This window comes from Bubalus kerabau, chromosome 10, assembly GCF_029407905.1.
Source record: "Bubalus kerabau isolate K-KA32 ecotype Philippines breed swamp buffalo chromosome 10, PCC_UOA_SB_1v2, whole genome shotgun sequence".
Classification (NCBI taxonomy): domain Eukaryota; kingdom Metazoa; phylum Chordata; class Mammalia; order Artiodactyla; family Bovidae; genus Bubalus; species Bubalus kerabau.
In genome coordinates, this window is record NC_073633.1 from 96,875,216 (window position 1) to 96,891,284 (window position 16,069).

The 16,069-nt window shown below is 39.6% G+C and overlaps 1 long non-coding RNA gene across 6 annotated transcripts in view; it reads right to left on the bottom strand.

The window, feature by feature from the left end:
- LOC129621874 (uncharacterized) overlaps nt 1-15,723 on the bottom strand; it is a 98,396-nt gene extending 82,673 nt beyond the window's left edge. For 4 of the 6 annotated variants that reach the window (XR_008699783.1, XR_008699782.1, XR_008699784.1 and 1 more), the window contains exon 1: nt 14,705-15,723. This is a non-coding gene — a long non-coding RNA (uncharacterized LOC129621874). The remainder of the gene's footprint in view (nt 1-14,704) is intronic. The other 2 variants (XR_008699780.1, XR_008699779.1) reach the window with 2 other exon arrangements.
- Nucleotides 15,724-16,069: the final 346 nt, after the last annotated feature.

Sequence of the window (16,069 nt, forward strand, 5' to 3'; positions counted from 1 at the left end):
TGTCCGTGGGGATTCTCCAGGCAAATACTGGAGTGGGTTGCCATGTCCTCCTCCAGGGGATCTTCCCAACCCATAGATTGAACCCAGGTCTCCCACATTGCAGGTGGATTCTTTACTGACGTAGCCACCAGGGAAGCCCAATAACACTTTTTAAAAGTGCTTATCATAACCATTCTAATGGATATGAAGTGATATCTCATTGCAGTTTTGATTTGCATTTCCTTAATAATTAATGCTGTTAAACATCTCCCCATGTGCCTGTTGGCCATCTGTAGGTTTTCTTTGGAAAAATGTCTGTTCAGCTCCTCTGCTATTTGTTAATTGGCTTGTTTTGTTGTTGTTGAATTACATGATTTCTTTATATACTATTTTGAAGGGTATTAAGTGAAATAATTCAAATAAACTAAAAAGAAACCTACAATTTTATGTGTTTTTAATATGTGCAATATTAAATTAAAAGCAAACAAATAAGCCAAACAAAAACTGAAACAGATAGATTCAGAGAACATAGTGGCTACCAGAAGGGAAGAGAGTAGGGGAAGGGCAAAATGGGTCACGGGATCAACAGTACGGTGACGGATGGAAACGAAACTTTTGGTGGTGGTGAGCATGCTAAGGCACATACCGAAATCAAAACAAAGTATTTTACAGACAAAACTTACATCAAGTTGTAAACCAGTTTAAAAAGTACTTACATAAAGAGCAGGGGTAGATCCAGGTTTGTTAGTCTTAAAGGTTAAACAACTGGGGGGGGTCCTTATTTTGTAAAAGAAACCACAAAATTGTTCAGACAAAATTGGTCAGGAAACACACAGTGGTTATAACTAGCTGTTGTTAGATTATCTTACGTTTTCAAATTTTACAAACACATGTGATCACATTGCAAGAAGTCTTGCCAGAGACTTGGAAGGGGCTGTGTGTGTTGGAGGGGGTGGTGGCTAACGTTTGCGTTTCATTGGATTCACTGCCTCTCACCATGAACAAGTGTGAAGTGAGCACATTCAGCAGCATATTGAAATAGTAGTCAACAATGAATTTGCAAGTGGAGGATATCCTTCAAATGAACTCGACTGTTGAACACAAGAAATTTTATAACCTCTGGATCCTGGGAACTGAGATACACGTTGCAACTGATCATTCACCTGGAGACTGGGGCCCAAGTACTCAGGTCCAAAAGTGAGGCTAAAGGCACCTGACTGGCAGAGTGACAGAGGGGCATATTGTTACACTTCTTAAACCCCTTCTGGGAAGTGACAACCACCTCTCCTGCCTGAATGTGTCAAAACACATCAGAGCGTTAGTCAAACAGCTCAGACGTTTACCACATTTCCATTCTTGTATGTTGACCCCAGGGATAGGGAGGGGCAGGGCTTGGTGAGGCAGTGAGCATCCTGTTACACATAATCCGCCCAACAGTCCAGAATTCATTTCTTGAATTGCTATCACACCCTGGGCCCCTTTGTGTCTCAACAATAGACAGACTCATTTTTCCCTCCACCTTGTAAAATCCACTTTGAAGAAATGTAAGGCCATCAGCGAGCATTAAAAAAAAAAAATTCCTTAGTGGGACCACCCATTAATAATGTTACCCTAGAAGAGATAAAGAAAAATAAAGTATAGATACAGGAATCAAAGAGATCAGATGAACCAGATGTCAATGGCTTTCATAGAGAATGACCTAATGAAATGCACTGGCATGGTTTTCCTTTCAAAAGCAATCTTGAAATGAAAAGAAAAATATCTTAGGCAGGCTGTAACCTACATTTTTAGATGATGGACATAGACTGCCTTCCTTATTTGCACCCTTAGAGTTTTTGGAAGGCCAGAGAGATTGAACTCTTCCCTGCTGTTTGTTTGATTTGGTCTGAGTTGAAGCCAAGAGATGTGGTGATGGGAGTTTTGGAAAAACAATTAAAATGAAATGCATGCGGTGGGTTTTTCTGGGATCCTAATTAACTGGCCCATTTCTAGGTAACATTAGGGAAGTTGTGGGCAGTGATTATTATCTCTTTAAAGTCCTAATTAAAATGTCAAACTGTAAGGTAGAATGTCTTCAAAGCTGCATGTAATTTGATTGTGTTGGCTTATTGGGAAAATGGCTTGGAAATACAAATAAACCAGCCACTAAAAAGATCCCAGAAGTCCAGGCTTTATTCCAGAAGTATAATCTGTATAACCAATAGCATTTCATAACTAACCACTCACCAAGTGGTAGACATCCAAATGTCAAAGCCAGTTTCATAACACGGTAACACCTGACAGGCTGCACAGGAACGCCTTGCCATAGCATACTGGGGTTTCAGAAGGGTGTTTGGGTTTAGTTCACCTACAAATGCTTCTCATCTAGCTTGAAATGTTCTCATTTGATGAATTTCAGAAATGGCTGGCACCCTATCCACTGTTTAATTAGAACTTTGGAGCTGTTAAAGAACTCCTGCATATAATACAGACTTCTGTGACTCTCCTGCACTGAGGTCTCAGGCAGACTGGAATCCCTGTCACACCCGTGTATGACCATTAGGAAAGCTGTCCTTCCCTTAAGAAGGTGAAGCAGTTAAGACCCTTTAGGATGCAAATAACAAAAAAATCCATTAAAAAATGGCTTACTCAAGACTCCTGCGATATAACAAGTGCAGCAGTTGGTTCACAGAGCATCTCAATGACATCACCAGTCATCCACTGTCCTTCCATCCGTCCACACTGCCACTTCGTTATGCCACCTGCTCCCCTCTCTCACACACTTTTCATGAGCTCTAGCATCACCCCCTCACATAACCACAGCCAAAGAGAGAGATACAGAAATGTGGCCTTTCATGCATATCTTTTTGTCTTTTCCTGGACACCCCTCAGCAGCCTTGCCATGACATTTCTTTGCCCACAATTGCATCACATGCCCATGCCTGAACTAAACACTGCCAAAGGGAATTACCATGACTAGATTGGTTTAGTCGAGACTCATCTCTCACCCCCACAGCTAAGGGGAGATCCAGTCTCCCCTGATGTACGCAGCACACTGATGTCATACATGCCATCCTGTAAAACGACTCACGATTCTCTTTGCAATGAAAAAAAAAAAAAAAAATCAGAATAGCATCCTCCTCAGAGGTGGCATGTCTAGTGCTCCACTATCGATAGGGTTAAACACTGAGTTGCGTTTCCAGCGGTGGACAGATTTATACTGACACGTTCACTTCTATTCTCTTCTCTCTCCATTCACGGCAAAGCTTATGCAAAATACCTGGTTAAGACCTTTGGCCCTGAACAAGAGAAGAACACTATTTTCACCTTGGAATCCATCCATTTCATGCACTTGTTGACTCACAAACGTAGTCTGAGCAGCCACTCGGTAGTTCCCAGCCTCTGGGATCCAGTGCCTGAAGATTTGAGGTGGAGCTGATGCAATAACAACAGAAACAAAGCGCGCAATAAATACAATGCCCTTGAATCACCACCAAACCATAGCCCCTTCCCCCAGTCCCTGGAAAAATTTTCTTCCATGAAACTTATCCCTGATGCCGAAAACGTTGGGGACAACTGTATTAGGTGATGGGCCCTGTGTTGGATGTGGTCAGATGTGGTCTCTAACATCAGAAACCTCACAGTCAAGCGGGGAGAATATGGAAAGGCAAACAGGCACAATAGTATCCTAATCTCTGATGCGGAAAACACATTTAAGTACTTGAACACGATGGTATTGTAGGTGCTTCCATAGCAAAAGTCCTGGCACTATATAGAAGCAGAGAGAACACTCTCTCAGCCAGTCTCCTAGAGGAAGAGACTCCTAGGATGATAGGAGGATGTGTCATAAGTAGAAAGAGTTAAAAGAAGATTAAATGAACCATGCAGCCTTCATCCTCATCTAATTAATTTTGAATAATTATGTCAAAACTCCTCAAGGATGTATATACCGCTGATTTCTCAGGGTACCTAAACTACTAAATCAGGGATTCTTGAGGTACATAGATGAAAACCAGATTAGTAAACTTGAAGAAGAAAAAAATACATCTTTATTTTCATTAACATCTAACTGAAATTTAGATTTTCTTCTATAAAAAGTATGAGCAAAAAAAAAAAAACCAACCCCACAGTAGTGTTAATCATTGCCCATGACTTTGGCAACAATAGAAATCATAGATATTTCACACTACTTTATAATGTGATGCAGATATATCAAAATAAGTATTCAAACTGTGGCATTTCGACTGAGCAACTTCACTTTCACTTTTCACTTTCATGCATTGGAGAAGGAAATGGCAACCTACTCCAATGTTCTTGCCTGGAGAATCCCAGGGATGGGGGAGCCTGGTGGGCTGCTCTCTATGGGGTCGCACAGAGTCAGACACGACTGAAGCGACTTAGCAGCAAAGACCTACTGCTAGACATTGTTCTTTAAAGCATTTATTTTAAAGAATTACATGAATTTTTAAAAATATTTTTATTATTGTATTTCATTATAATTTGTTTCCATTTTTATCCTATATATTTTAGCTCATGTATCTAAAAGCTATAGTTGGAGAAAGGATTCATAGACGCCACCAGGCTAATTGGGGCACATTTCTTCCCTGGTCAGACTCTGTACTTGTATGTGAATGACTCAGCAAAAGCTATGAATTTAATTTTTGTTGTAATTGTGCATTCTGCCCAATTAAATTTTGTATTTGATTCTCAGCAATGATAGTCCAGGTTATTAAAAAGATATTTTTAGGGATATAATAAAGCTCTCCAAGTCTCTGGATTTGTCATTTTCTTTTTGTAAGAACTTCAAAACCATCAGAAAATCTATCCCAGCCAAAGTCCTTGTAGTCATCATTACTGTCATGACGGCCAGGTTCTGAGGCATATGCAGCAGCAGGCATTTCACCACAATCAACACTGGTAATGATTGGATTGAATGAGATCAACTGCGCACCATGGGTCGCTAGTACCTAATTTCAACCTTGTATTCAAGTAAAAAATATGACCAAACCAATCCCCATTTGGAGTGTCCATTTCCCAGGACCACACGTGGAACCAATATTTGTATCAGTCAAGGTCCAAGCATGATCTAGAAACCACACTGATTACATGAACAGAGAGAATTTAGTGTAATTATTTTAAAATTTTAGTGTAAACTTTAAAAAGACAAGACTAGAACACTGTGGCAGAGTTCACTAAACTTTCTGTACAAAGAGCCAGGGAGCAAACATTTTCAGTCATATGGTCTCCATTGCAAATATTTGACTCTTATAAAGCAGCCACAGATAATACACACACTTGCCTACAACTGGTATCAGGGAAGTATCCTGTAAATCAAGTATACTCGAACAAAAACAATTTTTTTCAAGTATCATGAAAGTATCAGTTGCAGGAGGCAGCTACACACCTTGGCTTAGCAGAACAAAGGGAGGAGTTAAAGTTTTTTAAAGCCTGGAGGAGATGAAATTCAGACTTCTGAGAAGGTGCTCAGCTAGTGCTGATATCCCTGGGATGGTGCCTGAATCCAACTCTGCAAGTGTTGGAAAAACTCCAAAATGAATTCCCAATGAATTAAGGGAAGATAATGCAGAAAAGATGAAGAAGTATAGCACAGTCATAGGAAATAAACAGGAAGCCCATCTAGTGGTCTCTAGTGGTATAGCCTAGCCAGGAGCCAAGTGGCATTGCTGAAATGTGGTTGACAAAATCTCAGCCTCACCATCACAAAGTAGAGTTTGGAAGAGTGGGCTTGCAGCTAAGAAACAATAGCTTGGCACAGAAGGTGGTTTACAAGCTTCACAGACTAGCAAAAGATAATCTATATGTAAAAACTGAAAACAAGCTAAGAATGAACTGGTTCAACCTTTTCATAAACTCTGCTGAATAAGCCCATTAAGTAGTCTACACCTGAACTGTTTACTTCAGGAGATATTCATTTTTACTAAAAGAGTATTGAGAAGTATTGTTTCCCTTGTTACCAATTTGAATGAAGAGAAAGAACTGTAACTAATCAGTAAATGCAATGACTCCATTCAGGTCACTTTTGAAAAAGAAGGCACCAAAGCTGAGGCTGGTTCTTCTGCTATTATAATTATCCCTTCTGGGCATACGCAGATGGCACCATAATCTCTTCAAAACCTACTGGGAAATTAAAAAGAATACTAAATTAATTTAGCATTTTTAATAAAATAGTAATGTTTTTTAATGGAATCCTTTGTTGCTATGGGTGGCAGAAATGGACTGGAGACAGAGATGATAATTAGTTAGCTATTTTCTTTATGGAAACTAGTCTCTGGTCAAAAAGACCACACATTCTTTGCCCTTGGATAATATCCACTATTAATAATCGTAGGGATTCTGAGGAATAAAAGAAAATAAAGCACACTCCAGGTTGACGTGCCAAGGTTGGAGGATTCATCAAATATTCCAGGTTCCAATTTTCCCAAGGATGTTTGCACAAAACAACACAGCAGACCATGCAACATTTGGAATCTTTTTTCTTTTTTCATTTTTTTAAATTTATTTTTTATTGGCTTATCATTGCTTTATGATGTTGTGTTAATTTCTGCGGTACAATGAAGTGAATCAACTATATGTATACATGTATCCCCTCCCCCCTGGAGCTCCCTCCCACCATCGCACCCCTCTAGGTCATCACAGACACCGAGATGAGCTTCCTGTGCTGGGCAGAGGCTTCCCACTAGCTAATTTACACATGGTAGAGTATTTATGTCAATCCTAATCTCTCAATTCAGCCTTCCCTTCCCTTTCACACCTAAGTCCACATGTCCATTCTGTGTCTGCCTCTCTGTTCCTGCCTTGGAAATAGGTTCATCTGTACCCTTTTTCTAGAGTCTACATATGTACATTAATCTATGATTCTGTGTTTCTTTTTCTGACTCGCTTTACACTGTATGACACACTCTAGGTCCATCCATGTCTCTACAGATTCATTCCTTTTAGTGGCTAAGTAATATTCCATCGTAAATATGCACAATTTCTTTATCCATGCATCTGTTGTTAAACATTTAGGTTGCTTCCAGGTCCTGACTATTGTGAATAGTACTTCAGTGAACACTGGAGTACATGTGTCCTTTTGAATTAGAGTTTTCTCCGGGCATTATATCTGGTAGGGGGATTGCTGGGTCATATGGTAGCTCTATGTAATATTTGGAGGTCTTTCCTATCCCTCCCATTTGGTGTCTTTGAAGAAAGAAGAAACAAAACTCTTGTAAAATTATATTACCTTCTTGAAATTATTTCTGACTGGTATCATTCAAGGCTTGCTCACTTCCCTACACTTTGTACCACTGTGGTATTTTTTATTTAATGTCTTCTTCCTCAGTCACAAGTAGGTGCTGTGTTAACTGCTGGGCACCCAGCACTGTCTGAGGCGCTGCAGAATTCTCAGAAGGCTCCCATTGTCAAAATGTTTACTATATGGTTTGGACAGCAGAATGGAAATAAAGGATACTACTGGATTCAACAGAATGTTAAATGAGGTCATTTCTTTCCCAGCATCCTAGTTAATAGGCTTATATATTGGCAAAGAGAAAAGAAAATAAACATTCCTGAGCTGAAGTATGCTGCCTAAGGTTTCAAGTTAAAAATATGATTTAGACTGGGCCTTGAAGGATGAGTAGAATCTAAACCAAGGAAAGTGAGGCTGAGCAAATAGTTGAGCAAAAAGAGCACAGACGCAGAAAATAATTCTGACTTAACTGAGACAAAGGCTAATGATTTGAGAAAGAACTATGTGAAATAAGGTTTTTAACAGTTAATGGAAGCATTTGAAAATGATTCGTTAAATCTGAAACAGAAGCAGAAACTTCAAGTATGCAGGAAATGGGGTTTTGAAAAGATAGATCATCAATGTAAAGAACAGTTAATAAGATGGGCAGGACTTGTCAGGGATGCACTTCCCTTGTGGTCCAGTAGCTAAGACTCCATGCTCTAAATGCAGGGGGCCCATGTTCAATCCCTGGTCAGGGAACTAGATCCCACAAGCCACAGCTAAGACCTGGAACAGTCAAATAACTAAATATTTTAAAAATAATAACATCAGGGTTCTACCGTGGTGGCCCAGGCAGAGGTAGATAATAATCGTACCAGCCATGAGAATAAGATGAAGGCTCTTGGAACCCAGAAATAAAGGTCACAGTGGAAGCTACACTCCATCAGTTGGTTACTTTGATAGTATCTTTCTCAGCACCCTTTTGGTCCATCAGTCTTACCACATCATTCCCAGACTGATATGTGGAGTGCTCCAAGATACAAAGACAGCGCCGCCCCTGGAGGAGGAGGGCGTCCTCTTTCCAGGGTCTTGCGGATGCACAGCTTTGAGCCTTTTTTCCATTATGTTCCCACCACACACAGGGTTTATAGCATCTTACCGTCTCCTTAAAATCTTCCTTTCTTTCCTCTAAACCTGGGGAATGCTTATCCATCCTGCTTTCTGATTTAATGGAAAACAAAGGGGCACTGAAGATCCTAGCTGATCCTTCATGTTTTCTTCTCAAACCCCCAATTCATCTAAACATCTGGCTCTTTGCACAATAGAATACATCTTTGTTTCACCTGACTTTTCTAGATAACAGCCTCCTAGCTCTCCCAAAGCACCTCCATGTATTTTATGGTTCTCAATGTTTGGTTTGGTCTTGATCTTAAGCAGTTTGGTTATATAAGACTGAACTGAACTGAAATGTAAGTAAACAAGCTAATCTTTTGCAAGTTTACATCTCTTACTAAAGAGCTGCAGATGCTAATGTCGATGTCTTGATAAGAAACTCTAGAATTTCTAAACTTTAAAAGGCATGAATTTTGCTAACAGGTAAGTAAAATTTCATGAGAGCATCTTTTTCTTTAATATATGCTAAAAGATAAATTGCATCTAGGCACAAACCCTCAGGATTTGAAATGTCACTTTTGAAAAAGGCTCCTACAGTAGTGCTTGGAAAATAACTTTAAAATAAAACAGAACCCAATCCGAAGACTGTTTCTTTCTTTTTTATATGTCATTTGTTCTCTAGCACAACAATCCCAAAACAGTAATTTATAATATTGTACATTCTAGCAGCATAAAAACTCAGACTATTCACAGCTAATAACCATTAGCTTTTCCTGTTTGATCACCAGCCACAGATTTTCATGAATTTTCTTTCCTATTCTTTCAGATGGTGCCTCCTCTCCTATTCTTTAAGCCAGCTTGCTCCTCATAGTATCCTACTTCTGAAAAATGTCTGCAAAACACACCCAATTTCTCAATCTGTGTGTGTGCTTCTAGTAGCAAAATTGTTACCACCTGTGATGATTGTTTCGGAGAAGGCAACGGCACCCCACTCCAGTACTCTTGCCTGGAAAGTCCCATGGACAGAGGAGCCTGGTAGGCTGCAGTCTATGGGGTCGCTAGGGGTCGGACACAACTGAGCGACTTCACTTTCACTTTTCACTTTCATGCATTGGATAAAGAAATGGCAATCCACTCCAGTGTTCTTGCCTGGAGAATCCCAGGGACGGGGAAGCCTGACGGCCTGCCACCGATGGGGTCGCACAGAGTCGGACACAACTGAAGCGACTTAGCAGCAGCAGCAATGATGATTGTTTAGACAAGCAAAAGATTTGCATTCAATCTGGCTATAGACTTACAAGAAACTAAACTTTTTTACCAACTGCGTTTGCTTACCAAACCTGCACTACTTAAACAATATATTCTCAAGAGCCCAGTTCCTGATACCCACCCTTCTCTGCCTGGATTAGAAAGTGGAAAAAAAATATTGCTTGAAATATCTTTGATAATTAGACAACATGGAAGTAATAAATGTAAAGTTGGATAAAAAGAATATAAAAAAATGTTAGTTATTGAAAAGTATGTGTGTGTGTAGTATTTCATATAATAAAGGCATATAAAAAGAAAACAATGGAAACATCTTAGGTACAGCAGGAAAGTTTAAGAATAAATCATTTGTTGCAAAGAGATATCTAGTCATTTAAATATTTTCCTTAACCACCTTCAGGCGAATATTCCTGTGTAGGTATCCTGGGTAGCCTATGAAGATACTCAGAAGAAAAAACCAGGCTCTTATCTAAAAGAATCTGACAATTCAGTTGGAGAGAAAACACAAGCAGAACAAATACTAAACTAAATTATAAAAATCTATCACAGGTGCATGCCTTATGACCCAGATATGCTACTTCTCAGATTTCAACCCCAAAACAATCATGAATATAACCACATGGATTTATAGGATAATTTTTATAATAATTAATCTTGGATAAATGGCAAGATAATTCATTTTTTAAAGTGCAATAAAATGGCATGTAGCCATTGCAGTGATATACAAAAGACAGATTAATGATGCAACTGTTTATGTTGGGAAGAAAACTAGGCTAAAATTTGCAAACATGATATGATCCCCTTGGTGTGAAAACCATACAAATAATCCTCTACATAAAGTTCACAGTTAAGATATTTGTAGGAGTGCTCAGCCGTATCCAACTCTTTGTGGCCCCATGGACTGTAGCAAACCAGGTTCCTCTGTCCATGGGATTTTCTAGGCAAGAATACTGGAGTGGATTGCCATATCCTACTCCAGAGAATCTTCCCAACCCAGGGAATGAACCTACCTCTCTTGTGTCTCCTGCATCCAACTTAGCAACTGAACAACAAATGAAAAATATCATATTAATGGTGTGAATGAAAACTAGAAACTAAACAATGGTGTCTTCTCTTTCCACTTGTATGCAACATTGTAGTGGAGAGCCTAGCCAAGACAATTATGCAAGAAAATTAAATAAAAGACTCCAGATTGGAAAGGAAGTAATAAAACTGTTACTTGCCAGTGACATAATCTTGCATATAGAAAATCCTGTAGGAATCCACTAAAAATCTATTAGAGCTAATCAATGAGTTCAGCAAAGTTGCAAGATATATATCAGGACGTGAAAATTAATAGAATTTCTATACAGTGCATGTGTACTAAGTCACTTCAGTCTTGTCCATCTCTATGACCCTCTGGACTGTAGCCCACTAGGTTCTTCTGTCCATGGGATTCTCCAGGCAAGAATACTGGTGTGGATTACCATTTACTTCTCCAGGGGATTTTCCCAACACAGTAGCAATGATCAAATAAAAAATGAAGTCAAGAAAATAATTCCATTTAAAGTAGCATCAAAAAGAATAAAATACTTAGGAATACATTTAACAAAGGAAGGGTAAAACTTATACTCTAAAAGCTACAAAACATCATTGAAAGAAATTTAAGACCCTAATCAACAGGAAAACATTTGTTTTCATGGAAAATATTTATTGCTACAATGCCAATATTCCCCAAATTGATCTACAAATTCAATGCAATCCCTATCAAAATACCAGCTAACTTTTCTGCAGAAATGGACATGCTGATCCTAAAATTCATATGGAGACACAAGGCATGCAGAATAGTCAAAATAATCTTGAGAAAGAAAAACAAAATTAGAAGACTCACACTTCCCAATTTCAAAACCTGCTATGAACATATAGTAGTCAGGACAATGTGGTACTGTTATAAACAGAGACAAATAGGCAAAAGGAATAGAATTGAGGATCCTGAAATATACCTTTATATTTATGATCAATTATTTGTAATAAGAGTGCCAAGTGCTGGATCACATACACACATACATCACACCATACACAAAAACTAGCTCAAAATGGATCAAAGATTTAAATGTAAAAACTTAAACTATAAAACTCTAGAAGAAATGATATAAGTAAATCTTCATGAACTTAGATTAGGCAATGGTCTCCTAAATATGACATCAAAACCAGAACAAAAATAAATAAACTGGACACTGCCATTTTTTAGTTAGTTTTCTGTTCTGTTTTTTATTTCTGTTTTCTTTTTCTAGTCTTTTTATTGGTTTTCTGTAACAGTTTTTAGAATCGTGCTTTTGAACTGTGGTGTTGGAGAAGACTCTTGAGAGTCGCTTGGACTGCAAGGAGATCCAACTAGTCCATCTCAAAGGAGACCAGTCCTGGGTGTTCATTGGAATGACTGATGCTGAGGTTGAAACTCCAATACTTTGGCCACCTCATGCGGAGAGTTGACTCATTGGAAAAGACCCTGATTCTGGGAAGGATTGGGGGCAGGAGGAGAAGGGGATGACAGAGGATGAGATGGCTGGATGACATCACCCGACTCTATGGACATGAGTCTGAGTGAACTCCGGGAGTTGGTGATGAACAGGGAGGCCTGGTGTGCTGCGATTCATGGGGTCGCAAAGAGTCGGACATGACTGAGCAAGCTGAACTGAACTGAACTGATAGCATTTCTTAGTTTATTTGTTTAGTGTTGTTAGGGGTTGCTCTAAATATTACATTGTATACACATAACTTATTACTGTCTATTTGGCATTGTCATTCTACTAACTTAAATGGTACATAGAAACCTTACCTGGCTTTACATTCTTTTACTCTCCTCCACTTATAAATGTAATAAATATTTCTACATATGTTCAGAGCCATCAGACAGTGTTACAATTTTAGTTCAATTGTCAAGCAATTTTCTGTTTAGAAAACTTCCTTTGGTCATTTATTTATGGTAGATTTGCTGGCAACAAATTCTCTTAGTTTTCCTTCATTTTAAAATGTCTTTATGTCTCCTTTCAGGCCAGAAGTATGTCTTCTCTAGGTACGTAATTTGGGGTTGACAATTCAGACTCCTAAACCCTAAGTGCATGGAATAGAGCATCTGCACCTCTGAATTTTAAAGGATCACAGACTTTTCAATGGTAACCAGTGAAGCCTACATCTCTGAAAAGTCTAGTTAGCCAAAGATTCCTTGCATAATACATTAAAATATGGAGAGAGTCCCAATAAATTAAAGTCTGTGGTATTGAAGCTTACAGTCAGATTTAATTTGGTTTTATTTAAAGGAAATAGATATTATGTCTTGCACATTTAGCTTTGTAAAATACAATATAAATCTCTTATATAGTTTTTGCTGCTGCTGTTTAGCTGCTCAGTCATGTCCAACTCTTTGCCACCCCATGGACCATAGCCCACCAGGCTCCTCTGCTCATGGGATTTCCCTGGCAAGAATACTGGAGTGGGTTACCACTTTCTTCTTCAGGGAATCTTCCCAAACCAGAGATCGAACCCACATCTCCTGCATTGCAGGCAGATTCTTTACCACTGATCCACCAGGGAAGCCTTTTTGCTTTTTTTAATTTGTGTGTTTAATTTCTAGATCACTGTAGCCTTCTACGATATCTATATGTTCTTGGTTTTTAAAAAAAGAAACACCTAAAATAAGTCAGATTTTCTTACAGAGCTAGCATTTCACACTGTAGAACTACCTTAGCCTGGGCCCCAGTGTTCAAAGGAAATTTATCAAAGTGAACATGGGTTTCAAGTGTGATGTTTCTCTCACCTTGCACTGGAATGTCATCTGTGACCAAGGTAAAAATTGCTCCTGTTGTACTCTCTATTCCCTCTGTGGTCCGGGAAATGCAGACTGTGAGTAGACAGTGTGAGTATACGTTTGTAGTAGACAGATTGGACATTATTGGTTTTACCTGAGATTTCTGGTGTACCATATTCTCCTCCCAAGGCTGCATTCTTTATTGCTTTTTTCTGAGTACTCCCAAGAGTTCCATCCTCCTCTTCTGCTTAAAACCTTTTTAGAGCTATTCTTGGATCCCATTTTTTTCTAATTATTTTCTCAATTATTAATTTTTTTTAATGTGGGTGTCCCAAAGATGCTCGAGTTGTAAACATACTCTTTACTATGAGATGTTTATCTCAAGGTTCAGTCTTTACCCCAGGTGGCACAGTGGTAAAGAATCTGCCTGCCAATGCAGGAAACGCAAGATAGATTCAATCCCTGGGTTGGGACGATTACCTAGAATAGGAAACAGCAACCCACTTGAGTATTCTTGCCTGGGAAATCCCATGGACAGAGGAGCTTGGCAGGCTACAGTCCATGGGTCTCAAAGAGTCGGACATGAGTGAGCATGCACACACGTCTGTCTCTAATGCCAGAACTCTCCAGCTACATATGGAAATCTCACTGGGGATATTGCAAATGTATCTCAAACTCATTACTTTCAAAACCAGACTCGAACTTTCCCATTAAAGTCAGCACCTCTGCCTGTGATCCTCATCTCAGGAAACGGCACTATTGCTTAGCTAGCCAGTTATCCAAGCTATTCTCACCCACTTCTAGGTCAAACTGTTGCTGATAATTAAAACCTAAATATCATATAAAGTTCTTCCCCCATGGCTGTGTCCCCCGATGCCACTCCCTTGGCTTAGCTTCCATTCATTTCTCATCTGAACACACTGCCAGCTTTACTGCTACGTCTGCCTTACCTCCCTGCGCTACCACTGCTACTGTGGCTGCTAATAGTACTAACCGAGCAGTGATAAGAGCCAGCATTTACTGGGCACTTTCTATAAGCCAATGCCGGACATAATTTGATTAATTTAAGGCTCCTCACACAACCTTTAAGAGTAAATTCCACTTTTATCCCCATCATATAGACAAGGAAACTGAGGGCTCTGGGAAGTTAAATATTTTATGCTAAGTGAAATAGCTAACTAAGAGGAAATCCAGGAATTTAAGCCCAGGAAATCAGGCTCCAGAGCCAGGAGCGTTCACCACTACACCATCGTCTCCAAAATCACCTCCACTCTCCCTCTCCTCCTACCTCACTTCTGAACACGGCAACCATGATGACGTTAAAATGGATATCTGATCATGCTACTCACCTCCGTAACATCCCTGGGGCTTGAGGACAGCATCAAATGGCTTCCTGTGTCACTTAGAAACATTCGTCCCCTGCACCATGCAAGTGCGTACCCCAGAGGAATCAGGATCTTTTGCACAGATTTCTCTGACTTCACTACTTCCGCCGTTTTCTTCCCCTGGGCGGAGTCTGTTCTTACTCCAAGAATTAACTGGGTAGGTCGTAACTTCTCAGTAATCTCCAGGGCAGGTGGCTTTCATTCACCCTTTTTTCCCCTCCAAAAGGTGGCAGGTGTATGGCATTAGTTTAGCCTTGGCAGCAGCTGAGGAAAGGGTCTACCAGCCAAGGAGTGGATATATGGCAACAATCACATCTCCCACAGCCTCTTTCATGCTTATTGCTCTACTTGCAATTGTCTTGTTCCTTGTCTTCACCCCTACACAAGGAATTTTTTCCCTTGTAGTTTTTTCCCTCTGGATCTTATTTGCAAACAGATTGTCCAGTAAACTGATGAATGAATGGATTAAAGATAATTCAGTGCATCAAGGAAACCCCATCATAAGTGGAAAGTGAGAGTGTTAGTCGCTCCCTCCTGTCTGACTTTTGCAACCCCATGGGCTGTAGCCCACCAGACTCCTCTGTCCGTGGGATTCTTCAGGCAATACTGGTGTAGATAGCCATTCTCTTCTCCAGGGAATCGTCCCAATCCAGGGACTGAACCCAGGTCTCCTGCTATGCAGGTAGATTCTTTACCATCTAAGCCACCAGGAAACTCAGTCATAAATGGGTAGATATACAAACAAATTCTTATAAAATAAAAGTCTGTAGTGTAAAAGAAATAGAAAGGAGTGACTCAGCCTTAGGTTCAAGAGCAGCCTCATGAGAGCAGGGTTTCTGATAGGCTTAGTCTCTAGTGTATCCCTGGAGACTGATAAGAGTGACTAGCCTTTACCTGGCACTCAATAAATACATGTGATTAAATAAGAGAACTTCTGTGAACTGAATTCCTGAAATCCAATTGATTAAAATTAATTTCTTGTACTAGCTTGTACACATCACAAGTCAGTGGCTTCCAAAACAATTCTCAAAGGGAGGTCCCAGCATAAGCACCACCTGGATAACTGTTATAAATGCATATTATGGAGTACCATTCCAGACCTAGCAGAGTAATGCTCAAAATTCTCCTAGCTAGTCTTCAACAGTACATGAACCAAGAACTTCCAGATGTTCAAGCTGGATTTAGAAAAGGCAAAGGAACCACAGATCAAATTGCTAACATCCATTGGATCATAGAAAAACCAAGAGAATTCCAGAAAAACATCTACTTATGCTTTATTGACTATGCCAAAGCCTTTGACTGTGTGGATCACAACAAACTGTGAAAAAG